Genomic DNA, 6,302 nt, shown 5'->3' with positions numbered 1-6,302 from the left:
CATGGAGCAGGGCACTGTGAAAAGAGATTATTGCTAAGGATTAAGTAAATGTTTACAGAACACTGTCAGTAAAAAGAGATATAAAGACAAATGTGTTGTGGAGCAAGTGTGAGATCCAAACAGTCGGAGACAACCAAATTAGAATTTAAAGAGCCTTTATTAGCTGGCCAGAGACTGCCCACCCGTCCACAAGCCAGACTTAGGTGGACAGCCCCGACCTTAGGGATTTGGGGGTTTATAAAGCATTTCAGGTGCATTCTTGTTCCTGCAGGTGCAGAAACTTGGACAGAAATACAGCTTGTATAGACAAAAATTTTCCACTATTCCCCAGATCATTGCTCAAAGGAACAGGTCACTGCTATTCCCCAAGTCATTGCTCAAAAGAATAGGTCACTGCTCAAAGGAATAACAGTTAGGTTAAGTTCCTTATTCTGCTTGGTTGAAGCATGCAACCGCAGGGGTCCTGAGTCCGGAACCCAAGTTCAACTGATTACCCTACTGGCTGGACATCTAAGAAATACCCTTTAACAAAATGATCATCTAAAAGTAGCCACAAATGAGAAAAATCATCTAGAAAGGAGCTACACACACAGTCCAATGTACAGATCATGTACCATGGAGATGTGCACCTGAAACCTATGTGGTCCTAGTAACCTATATCTCCTCAATAAATTTTGTCAAAAAAAACAGAAAGAAACTACACTTAAACTATGGTTCACCTCTCTTGTCAAAAATGACAACCAGAGGACAATGATATATCATTAAAGACTGAGGGAAAACCAATAACAAACTAGGAAACTGATCCTTCAAGGATAAGAGTAAAAAAAAAAAAAAAAAGACATTTTCATATAAATATAATGTGATTTATTAGCAAAATACCTACTACAACTATATTTACAATGTCATAAAAATATATAAGAAAGAGAAATGCAGAAAAACCAGTTGGTAATGATAGGTCCATATAAATTAACATTATTATTGTAGAATATTGACAATGTCGGGTTCAGAATGTAGAAAAAAATATAAATAAAATGTTTAATATGTTGCGTTATAATTTATTTACCTGTTTGTCACCCACTCCTAGGCTGTGTCATCCTTAAGGGTTGAGAAAGCTAGATTGTTTTTATTCAGATACCACTTCTTATACACAGTATCTGGAATAAGGTAGGCATTTAATCAATGTTACTAAGTGAATGAGTTTCCTGAAAGTCCTTAGAATACCAGCAATTTAATAGAGGTTGAATGGTGTGACATCAGAAAAAATAGTGGCACAGGGAACTTCAAAGGTCCATCTTTCCACAGAACAATGGAAAGACTAGCAAATTGTCAGTCAACTTCATCAGAACTCTGGAAAAAACATGGAGTGTTTTATAGCTACCAAGAAAATGCGGGGTTCAATATGGCAGAAGAGTACGTGGAAGCTACACTAACCTCTCCCCAGGACCAATCTGGAATTACAACTAAATTGTAGAGAAATCATCCTGAATAACAAACTGAACACTATCTGGAGAGAAGAAGCCTTATAATTGAGGACAGACAGAAGAAATCACTTCACCACAATGAGACTGGTAGGGAGTGCAAAGGAAGCATGAGAGGGCTGGCTGAGCTCCCACAGGTGGCAGCTGGAGTTCTGGAGGGATATTTCAGCGGACAGGGGCTTCTGCTGGGAAGTGTAGGGTCTAAACCCCAAGCTGGGCTCGCCAGCCTGCAGCACCAGAGCCTGAAAGGAACCCAGATAACATTCAGCTCTGAAAAGCAGCAGGGTTTCTGTCTGCCAAGGAGAGATGGCTGGAGACTCAGAGAGCCTCTTAAAAAGCCAATGTACAGAATCTCATTTGCAGCCACTTACCCTGGGCTCTGGCAGAGGGAGGGCAGTGGACCTGAGACGCTTGAGAGGAGTCTGGGTTTGGTGGTTCTGGAGAGAGAACTGAAGGAACAGCTGCCAGGATCCCTGTGCTGAGCCACTCCACATCCCTGATTAGTTTAACAGCTGATTAGTTTAACAACTAAGGCAGAAAGTACAAAGTAGCCAAAATGGGAAGACAAAAAAACTGTTGCCAAAGAAAGAATAAGAGAATCCTCCATAAGAAGAGCTAGATGAAACGGAGGCAAGCAATTTATCAGATAGTTTGGAAGAATGATTATAAGGATAATCAACAGCATGAAAAAAGACATAAAAACCATAAAAAAGACTAGTCAGAAATAAAGAATAAAATATCTGAAATAAATAATACACTGCAAAGAATAAACAGTTGGATAGATGAAGCAGAGGATCAAATCAGTTATTTGGAAGACAAGGTAGGAAAAAAACATCGAGGCAAAGCAGCAAAAAGAAAAAAGAATTCTTTTTAAATGAGGAGAGCTTAAGAAACATTTTGGAAAACATGAAGTGTAACAACATCCTCATCATGGGAGAGTAAGCAATGGAGAACCTATTTGAAGAAATAATGACCAAAAACTTCCCTAATCTGGTGAAGGAAAAAGACACACAAGTCCAGGAAGCTCAGAGAGTCCCAAAGGAGTTGAACCCAAAGAGGCCTACACTGAGATAAATCATAACTAAAATGCCAAGGCTTAAATACAAGGAGAGAATCCTAAAAGCTCCAAGAGAAAAGCAGGTAGTTGCATACCAGGAAGAACCAATTAGACTGTCATCTGATTACTCATCAGAAACATTTCAGGCCAGAATGGAGTGGCATGAAATATTCAAGGTGATGAAAAGCAAGGACCTACAACCAACGCTACTTTACCCAGCAAGGCTATCATTTAAAATTGAAGGAGAAATAAGAAGCTTCTCAGACAAGAAAAAGCTTGAGGAGTTTGTTAACACCCAACCAGCACTGCAACAAATGTTAAAGGGCTTGCTTTAAGAAGAAGAAGAGAGAGAGAAAAAAAAAAAAAACAACAAAACAGAGGAAATCATTCTTAAAAAAAAGTGGCACTGCATATGTATCTATCAATAACAACCTTAAATGTAAATGGCTTAATGCTCCAACCAAAAGACATAGGGTAGCGGAGTATATAAGAAAACAAGAGTTATATATATATATATGCTGCCTCCAAGGGACCCATCTCAGATGGAAAGATACACACAGACTGAAAGTAAAGGGATGGAAAAAGATACACTGGGCTAGCAGTACTTATATTTGACAAAATAGACTTTAAAACCAAGGCTACAGTAAGAGACAAAGAAGGACACCACAGAATGATAAAGGGAACAATCCAATAAGAGGATGGAATATTAGTAAATATCTATGCACCCAACATAGGAGCAACTAAATATGTAAAGCAAGTCCTCATGGACATAAAGGGAGAGATCAACAGAAATACAGTCACAGTCAGGGATTCTAACACCCCATTGACTTTTTATTATTATTATTATTGTTGAATTTATTAAAATGACTGCCAAATGCTGTACTGCACACCTGCCTCGCCTCATTGGTAACTATGCAACTCGTGCTGGCAGTGAAGTCCAGGTGGGCAGGCCATGTCCCTGGTCTCTGCAGGCAGGCCTCTGAGGGCCTTGTGTGCTTCCCCTGGGCTCTGGCTGTGACAGGAGCAGGCCGGTTAGTTAACGAGGGGATCTGGGCCACGTCACAGCCACCTCTGGACATTTGGGATAGGGCTGAGCCACGACGGCAGACATCGGCCACTGTCAGCAGCAGGGGATACGGGCTTTTCTCTTCTATCCTTTTCCTTCTACTGTTGTGGGACCAGACCTACTATTCCTTGTGAGAATCCAGACAACTTTACACAGGAGTCATGTGCTGGAAAGAAAAATGCCCAACAGGAAAAGGGCATGTCCATGGGATTTCAAAATAACAGACACCAACTCCTCTGTCCTGTCAACCTTCTCAGCCTTTGGGGAAATAAAAACATTAAATCCCACTTGTAAAAATACATGCAAGGCAAGCCGGCCATGTGAAATGGTCACACTAAAAATATCCCAGGCAAACTGGATCCAGCAACACATTAGAAAGATCATACACCACGATCAAGTGGCATTCATCCCAGGGGAAAAAAAAATCCCAATGCCTAATTTTCAAGGTACTTTATTTTTAAAACAAGTCACAACACTAAGCATCTGGCCCATTCTGCCAATGTACAAGCTATAAATGCTTGCTTGGCAGCTGAGGGGCACTCTAGTAGCTTTTGAAAACTGAGTAAAAATCCATATAAAACAAATATTTAAAGTTTCCATAGGAACACACATAAATGTGGCCCCATCTCTTAGCCTTCCATAATGTTCCATCTGTGCTAACCCTACTTACAAAGACATTTCCAAACTAGCAATAGTTAAGTTAAGTGATCCCCTCCAATCCCTTAACGCAAGCTACCTCACAGGGACAGCTACAGGAACGGCATCTACATGTTAATACGTGCTGAGGCACAGGCCGCCAGGTGACGCTCCATCCCACTCTCCCAAGCACGGGATACAGGCAGGGCACTGACGTTCTGCTTCTCCATGGCAGTGGGAAGTCGTGGCTCTGAACTTGCTGCATCAGTTGCCATGTCAGCCCCGACATCACGTAGTAGATGGTCAGCCGCTGGAATCCACTGAATGTGGAAGCAGCAGCAATGGTGTAAGCGCCCATGTTTTCAAAGAGCATCCAGTCCCTCACCTGCATCTCGGGCAAGGCACGGTGCTCTACAAAGTGATGGAGATCATCACATGTGGGTCCCCATATGCTGGGTGAATAGTACTTCTCATCTGGTTTGGGCCTCTTCTGCAGAAGGGGCTTCACGTGTACATGATCATAGAGGACGCAATTAAATGATCCATATACTCCATTATTCAAGTAATACATAAAGGTTTTTTCACTAGACTCGTGTTCATCATCAGAGCCTGTCTGTTCCTTTTGTATGAGTTTTTTGGCAATGATATTAAGGGCAAGTGTGAAAGCTGATGCAACATAGTATCTGCCTGGCTCTGCTATGACTGTCACTCCCGAGTCCGGTGGAAAATAGTTGTCCAGGGCTGGGTTGATGACACAGGCGATCTCTTCAACTTTAAGCTTTATGTCCTCAGATTTAGGAAAGCCACCACCAGGATCCAGCAGATACATGCTGAAACCAACCTCAGCTCCCATGTCAAAGACACAGCGTGCATCGGAGATGGTCTGCACGGTCCTGGGGTCAGTGCAGCCGCTTCCCATGCGGAAGCTGACACCAATGACATCAATGTTTAGATCTTTTGCCTGTTCCAAAAGCAGCCGGCTGGTTTTGAGAGTGGTACCAAATTTAACACTGAGATGACAGACTGCTTTGGAATCGTCAGCGGTGATCCGCAAAACCAACTTTGTCTTTGGATGTGCCCTGACCACTTTCATCAGCTCGGCTTATGGAAAGTCATCATCTGGACTCCATTATTGGCAGTGTATTTAATCTGAGATACTTGTTTACAAGGATTTGCATGATAATCCTCTCTGGAGACACCCCAAGACTCTGCACCAACTGTATTTCAGTCTTGCTGGCACAGTCAAATCCCGTCCCGGTGGCAGCGAGGGTCTTCACTATGGTTCTGCTGTCATTGCACTTGGCTGGATAGAAGGGGGTGACCCGAGGAAGAGCTTTTAACCATTTCAGGTGTTTCTTCAGAATGTCCCCCAGGTCCATAGCATAGAAAGCATCTTTGTCATCGGAAGAAGAAACTTCATTAAATTTTTGGTCCAGAATGTCTTTGACAGTAAAGCCTTCATCGAGGAAATGGCAGCCAAACTCTTCATCGCTAACACTTCCTTGGTTCCTGGATGTTCGTCTGAGACACAACAAAAAGAAAAACAAAGATGGACTTTAAAGAAATGATTGCCAGCTCTTTCTCCACGAGTTCCTAGTCCCGCGGAGACAGGCATGCTCTGGTACACAGTGGCAATGTCCTTCGAGCCCAGGGGCACCTCAAGCCGACCCCATGGAAAAGCTGCCACAGCTGCCGAGAGCACAGGAACAATGGCTGCCTACGTCAGTGCCTGCCCCCCACCTCGCTCCTTCCCACGGAGGACTGCCCACCCGAGCTGGCACTGGAGTGCTGGCAGAGGGGCGGCAGCAGAGGGGCAGCAGCCACGGAGGCTGAGGGGACTGACCCCCATTGACTTTAATGGGTAGATCTTCCAGGCAGAAAATCAACAAGAAGACAGTAGCCTTAATGGACACACTAGATCAAATAGACTTAATTGATATCTTCAGAGTATTTCACCCCAAAGTATATACATACTTTTCAAGTGCACATGAAATGTTTTCTAGGATAGACCACATGTTAGGACACAAAAAGTCTCAATAAATTTAAGCATCTTCTCTGACCACAA

The 6,302-nt window shown here is 42.9% G+C and overlaps 1 pseudogene; it reads right to left on the bottom strand.

Moving 5' to 3' along the window:
• Positions 1–4,365: 4,365 nt before the first annotated feature.
• LOC150006888 (ornithine decarboxylase pseudogene) lies at positions 4,366–6,086 on the bottom strand (annotated as a pseudogene).
• Between the last annotated feature and the right edge of the window lie 216 nt (positions 6,087–6,302).

This window comes from Furipterus horrens, unplaced genomic scaffold (assembly GCF_987537825.1).
Source record: "Furipterus horrens unplaced genomic scaffold, mFurHor1.1.pri manual_scaffold_6, whole genome shotgun sequence".
In the NCBI taxonomy this organism is placed as follows: Eukaryota; Metazoa; Chordata; class Mammalia; order Chiroptera; family Furipteridae; genus Furipterus; species Furipterus horrens.
Note: the sequence above shows the minus strand (reverse complement) of the source record. Positions and strands in the feature narration are given on the sequence as shown.